This window comes from Lithobates pipiens, unplaced genomic scaffold, assembly GCF_037356315.1.
Source record: "Lithobates pipiens isolate NorthernLeopardFrog02 unplaced genomic scaffold, aLitPip1_a1.2 Scaffold_16, whole genome shotgun sequence".
NCBI lineage: Eukaryota > Metazoa > Chordata > Amphibia > Anura > Ranidae > Lithobates > Lithobates pipiens.
Window position 1 is genome coordinate 435,143,184 of NW_027507748.1, and position 10,815 is coordinate 435,153,998.

General features: G+C 46.6%; 1 protein-coding gene across 5 annotated transcripts in view; it reads right to left on the reverse strand.

Annotated features, from left to right (window-relative positions):
- The window catches only part of NCK2 (NCK adaptor protein 2), a 107,514-nt gene extending 97,536 nt beyond the window's left edge, over positions 1–9,978 (reverse strand). For 3 of the 5 annotated variants that reach the window (XM_077482638.1, XM_077482637.1, XM_077482636.1), the window contains exon 1: positions 9,708–9,970. The gene's annotated coding sequence lies outside the window, so the exon portion shown is untranslated. Of the gene's footprint in view, positions 1–9,707 lie in introns of all 5 variants that reach the window. The other 2 variants (XR_013274583.1, XR_013274582.1) reach the window with 1 other exon arrangement.
- Positions 9,979–10,815: the final 837 nt, after the last annotated feature.

The window sequence follows — 10,815 nt, forward strand, 5'->3', positions numbered from 1 at the left end:
AGGTCGCAGGGAAAAAAAAAAACAAATAGCAATTTTCAGGTCGAACAAGTAAGGGGTCCCCAATGCTGTGACTCCCTGGAGGATTGCAGCCAACAAACCCCTGCTGTGTATCCCTAAGATGCAGAAAGGTAGATCCATGAGAAACACTGCTTAGCCTGATATACAAACGATAAGGCAGTAAATATAGGACATACAGGACACAAACATTCAATCTTTGTGTATGTCTGATGTGTAGCAATATACCAATACTGAGCAGAGAGGCCACCATCCTCAATGTGTCTCTCAGCTGAGCAGCAAAAACAAAATCAGAAAAAGACAAGCAATCTTCACTGCTGTGTCCTTTCTGATATGCAGCCAATAAGGCAGTATATGCAAGGCATAGAGGACAGACAACCTTCAATCCTGTGTATGTCTGATGTGCAACAATATAACAATTCTGAATAGAGATAGCACATGCATATTGAAGCGATTTGGCCTTGCGACTCAACATGTCAAATCGCATGGCTAAAATCAGCACAACACCACTTTGTGGTGCTACACGGATTACCAAAGGCAGTATATGTACTACACCTGGCAGGGGTTCAATTTGTATTTCTACTATGTAGCCCAACAAATTCGAACCATCAATTTTCACTGCTGCCTTTCTGATAAGGCAGTAATACAGGACACAAAACCTCACAGACCTTAATGCTGTATAAATCTGATGTGCAACAATAAAACACTATGAATAGAGATAGCACATCCATATTGAAATGATTTGTCATGCGACTCAACATGTCAAATCGCATGTTTAAACTCGGCAGCCATTGCTGTTAATAGCACTGTCTGAATCAGCACAGCGCCACGCAAATCAGGACCATCAGACTTCACTGCTGCCTTTCTGATAAGTAACCAACAAGGCAGTAAAACAGGACACAAAGCCCCACAGACAGACCTCAATCTTGTGTATGTCTGATGTGCAACAATATAAGCATTATGAGCAGAGATGTCACCAGACACAATGATGTGCATTTCTGCTGTGCAACACAAAACCAGAAAGTACAGACCACCTTCACTGTTGTATTTTTCTGATCTGTAGCCAAACAAAGCAGTACCTTTAGTATATAAAGGACAGCAAACAAGCTTCAGTGCAGTGCATTTCTGATGTACAGCAATATAGCCCTTATAAGCAGAGATGTCACAAATCTCAATGTGTATTTCTGCTGTGCCACAAAAACATCCCAGCAAGCACAAACCTTCACTACTGAGGTCTACTGGTGTGCAGCCAATGAGGAGTCATGGTCTATCCCTTTATGAAATAACCAACAGGCAATTTATTTCATAGGCATAGCCTGGGCTGTAGATACTAAACCTTCACCACCAGAGAAGGAACAGATCCTAAAATGGTTGGACACCCTACTATTAGTAGTAGTTGTTGTCCTACCTTACCTCCATAGACTGAGCAAACGCTAGCCAGCACATATCCAGGTGGTGCTGATTAGCAACTAAAGTCTCAATCAGCCCAGCCCTAGAGACCAATTTAAGACCTCTCTAGAAGAGGTGGTTACCAGTTTAGCCTGGGAGGTAAATAGCTATTTGCAGGCTTCAAATAATTAATTATGTAGCTCTTGCATAGGTTTGCACAGAAAATCCTCAATTAAAAGGATGTAGGGAGCGATCTATGGTGAATCGCCTTTAGATCTGCCACTGCGTGGATTGTAGCCCAAACCAATAAAAAAAAAGTTTCTTCTTACCTCCTACACTATAATATAAACACAGTGTAAAGGTGGAGTGGGAGGTTGGAGCTTATGAAAGTTAACTATAGCAGGCAACCCCCAAAAGGAGGATCTGTGACAAGGGAACCCCTACTGTGCCACACAGTAGCTTGGTCTCTGCCCATCCTTGAATGTTAGGTCAGCTTTTGAACATTGTGAGGCAACTTCAGATTCCTAGCAGCTGGGCTAATAGGGCCGGTAACCTAGTGCACCTGCTGACCAGGGGAGCTTCTGAATCCACCAACCACTGCCCAATTAATAACCTGTTCAGTGGTATACCTGGCCTGTAAGTAACTTTGTATCTACCAGGTCCCCTCTGTACGCTATATTCATCCCTACTAAATGTACCACAACTGGGCATGTAGGGAGAGGCTGGCAACCTACTGCTGCGATAACCACAGTGTCTCTGCTGTAAGAGGGAGCTGTGGCTGGTGGTTTTAGCAGTGGCGTCTGCGCTATTTGTATCCCGACCCCAGGTTCTGCACTGCACCAGTCAGTATATACACGGGGAAGGGGGAGCAATGGCCTACCTACCTCTTTCTCATCTGAGGTGGTTTAGGCACACTCGTTCCTCTGCACCACCTGTCCACCATACAGCTTCTCTGATGTAAGAGGGAGCTGCGGCTGGTGTTTTTAGCAGAAGCTTAAGGGCTATTTGAATCCAGACCCCAGGTGAGATCTCAAATGCCCAGGAACCCTCTGGCTGGAATTGGGGATTTTGCAGCTAAATTCCCACGGCAAAAGGAAAGTAAAGTACTCACCGTTGTCGTCTTCCTCTTTTTGCCACAGCCAGCGGGCTTGCTTTTCCATCCTTATGGTCCACACGCAAGGAGGATAGCCGCCAAAGTGCTCCCCCCCCCCAACTGCTGTCCCCATAGGGAAGTCAGTCTATATACATGGGGGGGGGGGGGGGGGGGCAATGCCTTCCATTCCTCATTCCCATCTTCATATCTGAGGTGGTTAAGGCAGACATCCACCGTAGTAAACTGGTGCCTCCTCGCTCTAGAGAAAGGAGGATGTGGGCGCCTGCTCCTACTGACTCTCAGCCTTCCCTCCTGGGTAAGAACGCCGCTGCCATTTTCCCGAAGTTTGAAAATGACGCGGGTGCTTGTTGCCACGCCCTCTCCGGCAGCCCACGCGAGCTACCGGGGACCCAGGAGTCGGGGACAAGCCCCCTGGAAAGAACCGATGGCCAGCACCCCCGTCTGAACAGCCACCTGTACAGGTAAGGAGGGGGGAGACAGGATAATGGCCCCTGAAGTTCTGGGTACACCACTGTACCCAGGGTCCTTCAGCTCTCAGGGGGGCTCTTCCAATTTCTGCTGCCCGCCCTGAGGAAAAGATAGGGGAACCCCCCAGGAAGGACAAGAATATCCTACCAGACCCAGAGGCTTCCCAGGCTTGTGGTCTGGCTCCCAGGGGGAGACCACCAGCCCCAGGCTTCGGGTCATTTGGAAAAAAACAAACAGTTTCGCTGTGTAGGGAGAAACACAATCAAAAACTGAGGATCAAGGGGAAGGGTGGGGACTTAAAACAGCTGTCGATTGATTGTGTTTCCTGTAGGGAGGAGCCTCTCATCTCTCAGGCCTGCCGTCCTGGAAGATGACTTGAGAAAAAACTTCTGTGTGCATGAGGACCAATAAACATGCACATTTAAAAACTTTTAGGACACGTTTAAACTGCAATCTCTAAGTTCAGTATGCAGTAGCACACGTGTGAAGGCACAGTTTATTTTTTATTTTTTTTATTAAATTGCATGTACATGCATTTGCGGTGCATTTGCAAATGTTTACATGCAAAAAGATGCAGTATGCTGTATTTTTTTTGTTTTTTTTACTAGGCATACGGAAATACAATCAATTTTCTTGCATATGCGTTCATTCTGCATTTAAAGAAAGTGTTAGACTATCTCATGTAAACATGCCCTTGATCATGTGCACTTAAAGAGGAAGTAAACCCTCTTTCATTCCCTGCAAAGGTAAAGCATAATGGACTACTATGCATCGTCACTTACCCGACAAAGGAGCCAGCGAAGTCACCGCTGTCCCCCGTAGTCCAGCGCATCCATCTTCTCGGTGGGTCTCGCTGCTCCGCCGCTGTCATTCAGCGAAGCCGCGATGACGTCACTCCTGCGCATGCGCACGGGAGCCGCCACTCATGGCATATCGCCGTTGACCGCGGCGTGCTCAGTGCGCCGCTGTCTACATGCACCGTGTAGGTTTAGGAGATATTTCTTGGACCTGCAGGTAAGCCTTAATCTAGGCTTACCTGTGGGTCAAAGTGTGTAGTAAGGGTTTACAACCACTTTAAAAAGCAAAGAATAAAAAAAAAACTGAAAGGGGGCAGCATATACTAAACATCTGCTGTTTCCTCTGACATAACACTTATACCCCATGAAATTATTCATGAACCTTGCCCATTTATACCGATGCGTTCTAACACATTTCAAAGTGCTAAAACACGTTATGGTTACCCATGATAAAATAACAAAGTATCAGTTTCCAATCTCTGCGCTACAATGCATTTTTAAAATGCATATTTAATTCGCTCTGTGTTCTATCATATTGAAAGATTCATAGACCTCAATGACAAACGCATGAAAACCCATCTAAGACATGCTTGCAACAAGTATTACTAAGCTTTGGTCAATTGGCTGCGGACCCTACCCAATTTCGACATTTAATCACATGTTGAAAATGGGTCAACATGCACTAAAACCCATGTCTACATACAAAGGAAATGCATTTTGATGTATGACGATGCACACCTGCCTAATGGTTAAAAAAAAAATAAAAAAAAAAAGACACCTGCAGGACCCAAAAGTTTTCCAACATTCCCATTCGATCAACTTCTCTTGAACGCCAATAGATTAATTGAAATTGAGACAGTCCTTGCAGGACAAAAGGATTTTCAATCCATCTATGGCCAGCAAAAACAAAAAAAAAAAAACAAAAAAAAAAACATGGCCAACAGATCACAAGGGTTATTGTGTAGGGGAAAAAAAAAAAAAAACCTCCTAGAAACAAATGATACACACACACACACACACACACACACGTTTTGCCTTGCATTTCTATTTAAAAAAGGAAAAGTATAGCCAAAGCTCATCTGGCTGTACTTCTAAGGATCACAGAAGTGCAATTCGTTTTGCACTCCTGTGACCCATTTTCAGCAGAGAGTGGACTGAAGTCTGCTCACTGCTGACGTCACCAATGTCAGTCCAGGCACCGTCATCCCGACAATGGGAGTATGGATCCACCAGGTGCCAGGACTGACACCCCGCTCAGCCTCTAAGCGAGCAACTGAGAGCCTGAGTCAGCCGCTCCCCACCCCCTCCACAGCTCAGCGCTCCAGTGAGCGAGGAGGGAGAAGAGAGCTGTGACCGACAGTCTGCAGATCTCTGCTCTTGACACACAACATAACACACGTGCAAGAGGAAGAATAAAGCTGCCATTTTCTAGACTTATGCCGCATACCAGTTCCAGCGCAATTACATCACTTGTAGCAAAGCTGAAAGGGTTAAAGTCATATACCATCTCTTTATAAAGCTTAAAAATAATGCACAGCTGCACAAAAAAAAAAAAAAAAAAAAACTACAGGATGCTGTGGGGAGAAGGACCCTGCAATTTGGAGGTGTGTGTGTGTGTGTGTGTGTGTGTTTGGGTATGGGGAATGTGACAATGTTACAACCCAAACATAGGTGTAGTCCGAACTTGGTAAGAAAGGTGTATATAGTTTAACTTTAACTGATTGCTTAGACCAGTGGTTACCAAACTCACGGACCACTAAACTCACAATTTTGAATCCCACGGAACACGAATATGAATTTTACAGTCTGACCAACACTGCCATTAAAACTCCCCTCCTTCACCTCCTGCTCCCTCCCTCTGAGTTCACAGGAGCCAGAACTACAGAGGAGGCAATGGGTATCAATGTGCGCTGACAGCATTAACTGTCAGCACGCATTGAGAACACAGGAAATAACATTGAGCAGTATACATCTGCCACAATGTTGATTTGTAGCAGAGCCCCTGGGGACCACTAAACTTGTCTTGTTGCCCATCAGTGGACCACTTGTTGGGGACCGCTGGCTTAGACTAAGGGGAAAGAACTTTAGCTTGGCACCCTCACATACAATGCAGGGCGCATGGAGAGGCCGTTACTGGATGACCAGTGAAGAACAGCGGCTTTGTATAGACAGATAGCAAATAAGGTAACTATTTATCCATATTCCTTCTCTACTTCACTTAAAGAGCAGGTTTACCCATGCAGTGAGCAGGAGAAGCAGCTATATAGTATTTTTTTTTACTTCTGACTGCAGTTTCTTTAAGTGGTATTAACAGCTAAAGTTTTTTTTGTTTAAATAAAAATAGGTTATACTTATCTGCACAACGGTATTGCACAGAGCAGTCCCTTACCTCCTCTTTCAAAAGGCCCCCGCTAGCATTGTCCACTTCTCCCTGCACCATGTGCCTTCTTGCAAGCCGTATACTATGGAGGCACTCATGTGGGTCCACTCCTGAGCTGGGCTGTGTGCATCCATAAACACACACAGCACTGGTAAGCCATGCCCACGCACCCTCGTCATAAGAGTTTGACTGAGAGAAGCAGGACCCTATGGCTACCGCTGCCTTAAAGGTTTCCTTCAAGACCAGGAAGGGAAGAGGGTGGTACTGCTGCCAGGACAGCACCCGATTGGTGAGAAGAGTCAGGTAAATGTGTTTAGGTATTGCAGCGAATGCGTTCTAGTAAAAAACATTCCGAGTTTAAAACCACTTTAATTCTCAGCAGATGCCAAAATTGTACACTGAGCTGCACATGCACAGGTAACTGTAAAGTGTGGACAGGTAGGAAAAATGGCACCCGCTGCTATCAATCTGCCCAATGAGGAGAGAGACAGCAGCAGGGGATTATCTGACATGTCCTAAAATCTTACAGTTAACGCGCTTCTTTTGACAATTGTTGTCCAACTTTCAGCCAACAAATTTTTTATGGCAGGCTAGCAAACTTTCGTCAGACAATGGTTTGACGTCAGATTTTCATATGGTCAGTACACAAGTCCATCACACAAAAGTCAAAAGTACAAACACGCATGCTCAGAATCAATGCTCAAACACGAAATTAGCAGAAGGGGCCCAAAAGGGTGGTGCTCAAGAGCTGAAATTCCTTGCAGTATGTCAATACACTTTTGTTTGCTGCACGACAATTGTATACAGCTAGTATGCAAGACAAGATCCTGGCACACGCCCTTAAAGGGGTTGTAAAACCCTCGTGTTTTTTCACCTTAAAAGCATCCTATGCATTAAGGTGAAAAAACACATCGCAGTGACCTTAGTCCCCCCCCCATTTTACTTACCTGAGCCCTGGAACTTGACCCGGCGGGGACGCACTGTCCACGCTGCCCAGCTCTTGATTGAATAGATTGATAGCAGCCCAGCCATTGGCTCCCGCTGCTGTCAAGCAAATCCAATGACACGGGGCAGGACCGAGTCATACATTCAGCGGCTATGGACGGTGAATGCTGGATTCGGGAGCGCACCCGCAAAGTAATCCCCTTGGGAAAGCACTTCTCCTAGGGGGTTATCTGCTGTGGGGAGGAGCTGCTGGAGGACCCCAGAAGATGATCGGGGCCAATCTGTGCAAAACGAGCTGCATAGTGAAGGTAAGTATGATATGTTTTTCTTTTTTTTTTCTTAAAATAACAAATAAAGCCTTACAATCACTTTAAGACAACAATCTGACGCTCAGTTAGCCAACAATCATACCATGTGTACGAGAATTTAGACTAACCTACCTAGCCCGGTAAAGAAGAAATTGCTATACATACCTTTTTTGAAGCTGCTCTGGTGCAGTCTCCAGTGGCAGAAGCTCTGTGCAGGAAACAGCCGACAACAGTTGTGAAGTGACGTCACCCATAGATTTACTATGGGGCTTCTGTTCTTGGCTGCCTCCTATGCACCCATCTCCACAGCCAAGCCGCCGCCGACTGCTCAGCGTGGGACCTGAGCGGCTTCAGAAAAGGTATGTATAGAGTTTTCTTCTTTACAGGGCTAGATAGGTTAGTCTTGGATCCTGGGTGGCTGTAGATTTAGATATTTTAGCGTTAGGGTGAAAGTCTACTTTAAGGCATCAGATCCACTTTAACTATGTTTTTTTTTCTCTGAAAGGTCAATGGCTGCTCTTATTATTAGGGCTGTGGAAATGAACGATTAATTCTTTGATTAATCATACATTTTTTTGATTGATCAAAATTCTTATGAATCAGTAGGCTGCCTGCCCTGGGGCCACAGCGCTCCGCTCCCTCCTCCACTATGTGTCATACACAGTCTGCAGACATCTCCAAGCTGAGTATGGAAACTTTGACCGAGCTGTGACAAAAGTCCCGCCCTCCTCCAAGATCAGCTTGTGTGATAGACGCAGTGTTCTGCCTATCACACGAGCTGATCTAGGAGGGCACGATGGCCAAAGTTTTCACACTCAGCTCAGAGACGCACAGCGGGAGATGCCCGCAGGCTGTGTAATCCAGACACAGGCAACTGACTACAGTGAGTCTGCGAATATGGGTGCGGCGAGGCTGCGATTATGACATGTAACGTCCTAACCATGCGCGCCGTTGCCATAACAACAGTGCTAAATCAGCTAAAAGTAGTTGGATCTGTATGTGCGTTATAATTAATCGAAATTAGTCAATAGTTTTTTTTTGTTTGTTTTTTTTTTTATTGGACACAAAAATTTTTAATCAAATCCAGATTTGGATCAAATTGTAACAGCCCTAATTATTATACAGCGGCAACAGTTTGCACAGTGCTTAAATAAAAAAAATGAAGGCGGACATTACAATTTGGTACAAGAGGAATCAAAGGGCCCTGCTCACTAGAGCTTACAATCTAAAAAGGAAGGGTCAATTGATACAAAAGGTAATAGCTGTGGGGGATGAGCTGATGGAGAAAGTAAAACAGCGTATTAGTTAGAAGCAGGATAGGCTTCTTTAAAGAGAAGGGTTTTCAGAGATCATCAAAAGATGGATAGATTAGGGGACAGTCGGACAGATTGGGGGAGTTCCAAAGGATGGGAGAGGCTCTGAAGAAATCCTGGAGGCGAGCATGTGAGGAGGTGACAAGGGAGCTAGAGAGCAGGAGGTCTTGGGAGGACAGAAGAGAGCGGCTTGGTTGGTATTCTGAGACTAGGTTAGTGATGTAGCTGGGGGCAGAGTTGTGAATGGATGTTGATCCAATGGCTTCCTTTCTGATCTATAGCCCCAGTTCCCATACTCTGCCCGCTCCTCATCAGTGACTCAGAGGTCACAAAGTTAAAGTCATCCAGCAATGACAGCCTATGACAGATCCAAAGATCAGGAAGTGACACAGAGCCCAGCAGTCAGAGAAGGCATTTGATCCCCATGATCCTGCTCTAGGGAAGATTTCTGTGACATGCCTTGTGCCCTGATGATCTGCTGGTGGTGTTTCACATCCATACACTCCTACTAATAAAATCTCACACTAGTTTGTATTTAATGCTTAGCAACCCTTTAAAAAAAAAAAAAAAGACAAAAGAATGGCAGGTATGCAGCATGTCAACAAAGGAATGTCTCTCCAGGATCAGAGTCAGGCAGCAGAGAGTAGAGGAGGAGATGAGCAGAGGAGAGGAGCACACCGAGCATCCTCCTGCTCACACCTGCCAGGGACCAGGGAGGACCCAGAAAAGTTCGGCGGAGTTTGTAGAGTGGCAGCAGCAGGCAGGGCATGACACCATGTCACACGAGGACAGCCCGAGGGGGGACCATGACAGGAAGAGAACCCCCGGGGGAGGAGAGGAAGGAGGACAGTCCGGGAACAGGGAGGGGGGAGGATGGATAACAAAGGAACACCAATGGAGATGTTGGGGGGTGCCCGCTCACACAGGGGCCGACCTGGAGAAACATCTGGAACGATATGGGCTCCATCCAACACTCACCTCACAGGCAGACTCCGAGCCGCCGCGCTTTGTGTCTCCCCGGTACACAGGCCTGGGTTCCCTCTCTCACTCTTCCCGTCGGCCCCTGCCCACTTTTCTCCTCTCTCTCGGCATGCGCTCCTTGCCCTCTTCTTCTTCAGCAAGCTCTCTCTCCGGCCAACCGACACAGCGCGTTCACCGGCTGTCACCTCCCGCCTGCGCGTGCACACACATTCGCGCGCTCCCGCGTCCTCCTCCGGAGCAGTCACCTGACAAGCGGTGCTCCTTCGGGACTCCGTGCGTCACGTGACCCGCCGCCAGTCCAGCGCGCTGTTCTCAGCTCTCCTCACTGGAAGCTCTAATAATAAACCATTGTGTGCTGGGGCCTGTGCAAGGATGAGCGTGCTGAGGAGAGAAGGCACAGGTTTTACACACAACTCCCCTCCTAGCAATGGAAAGGAGGGATGATAACTGACTACAAATTACCACACAGTCCAAAAATGGAGGCTAATAATAAAATAAAGAACTGGAAAGTTCCCAGAAAACAATGCCTGCAGTTCTAATAACAAGGCTATATAATGGAGGAGCGCTGTAAAAATGGCTGTCTGCCATGTGTGGTGACTAAGGATGAGCTCTGGCATGTTCGCATACGCCACGTGCAGAGCCCACCAGGAAGTTGGCGCAGTGCTGCGCTAATCACAGGCACGGGGACATTGCCCTGTGTGGCTGCAGAGATCGGGCAATGTCTCACTGCCTGTGATTAGCGCAGTGCCGACTTCCTGGCGGACATATGCGAACACGCCGGAGCTGATCCCTAGTGGTGATTCCAGTATGCAGATACCCCTAGTCAGGAAGAAGAAGATCCCATTGCCACCATATGCTTTCCAGGAAAAGAAAGATATAAATTAATAAGTCTGTCACTAGTAGAGAAGAGCTGAGGCATCCTTTAAACTCATCTCTAGCTAAACTCTGAACTCGCGCTACTTTTTTACTTCAGCGACCTGCGGCCCTGCCACACCTCATGTAAACAAAGGCAATGACCCAGCCTAAAGCTACTCGGTGTACAAAAAGAGTGCAAGTTCGGTGTTCAGAGGATGCCTGTGCTTATCTCACCACCTTAACCCTTCTT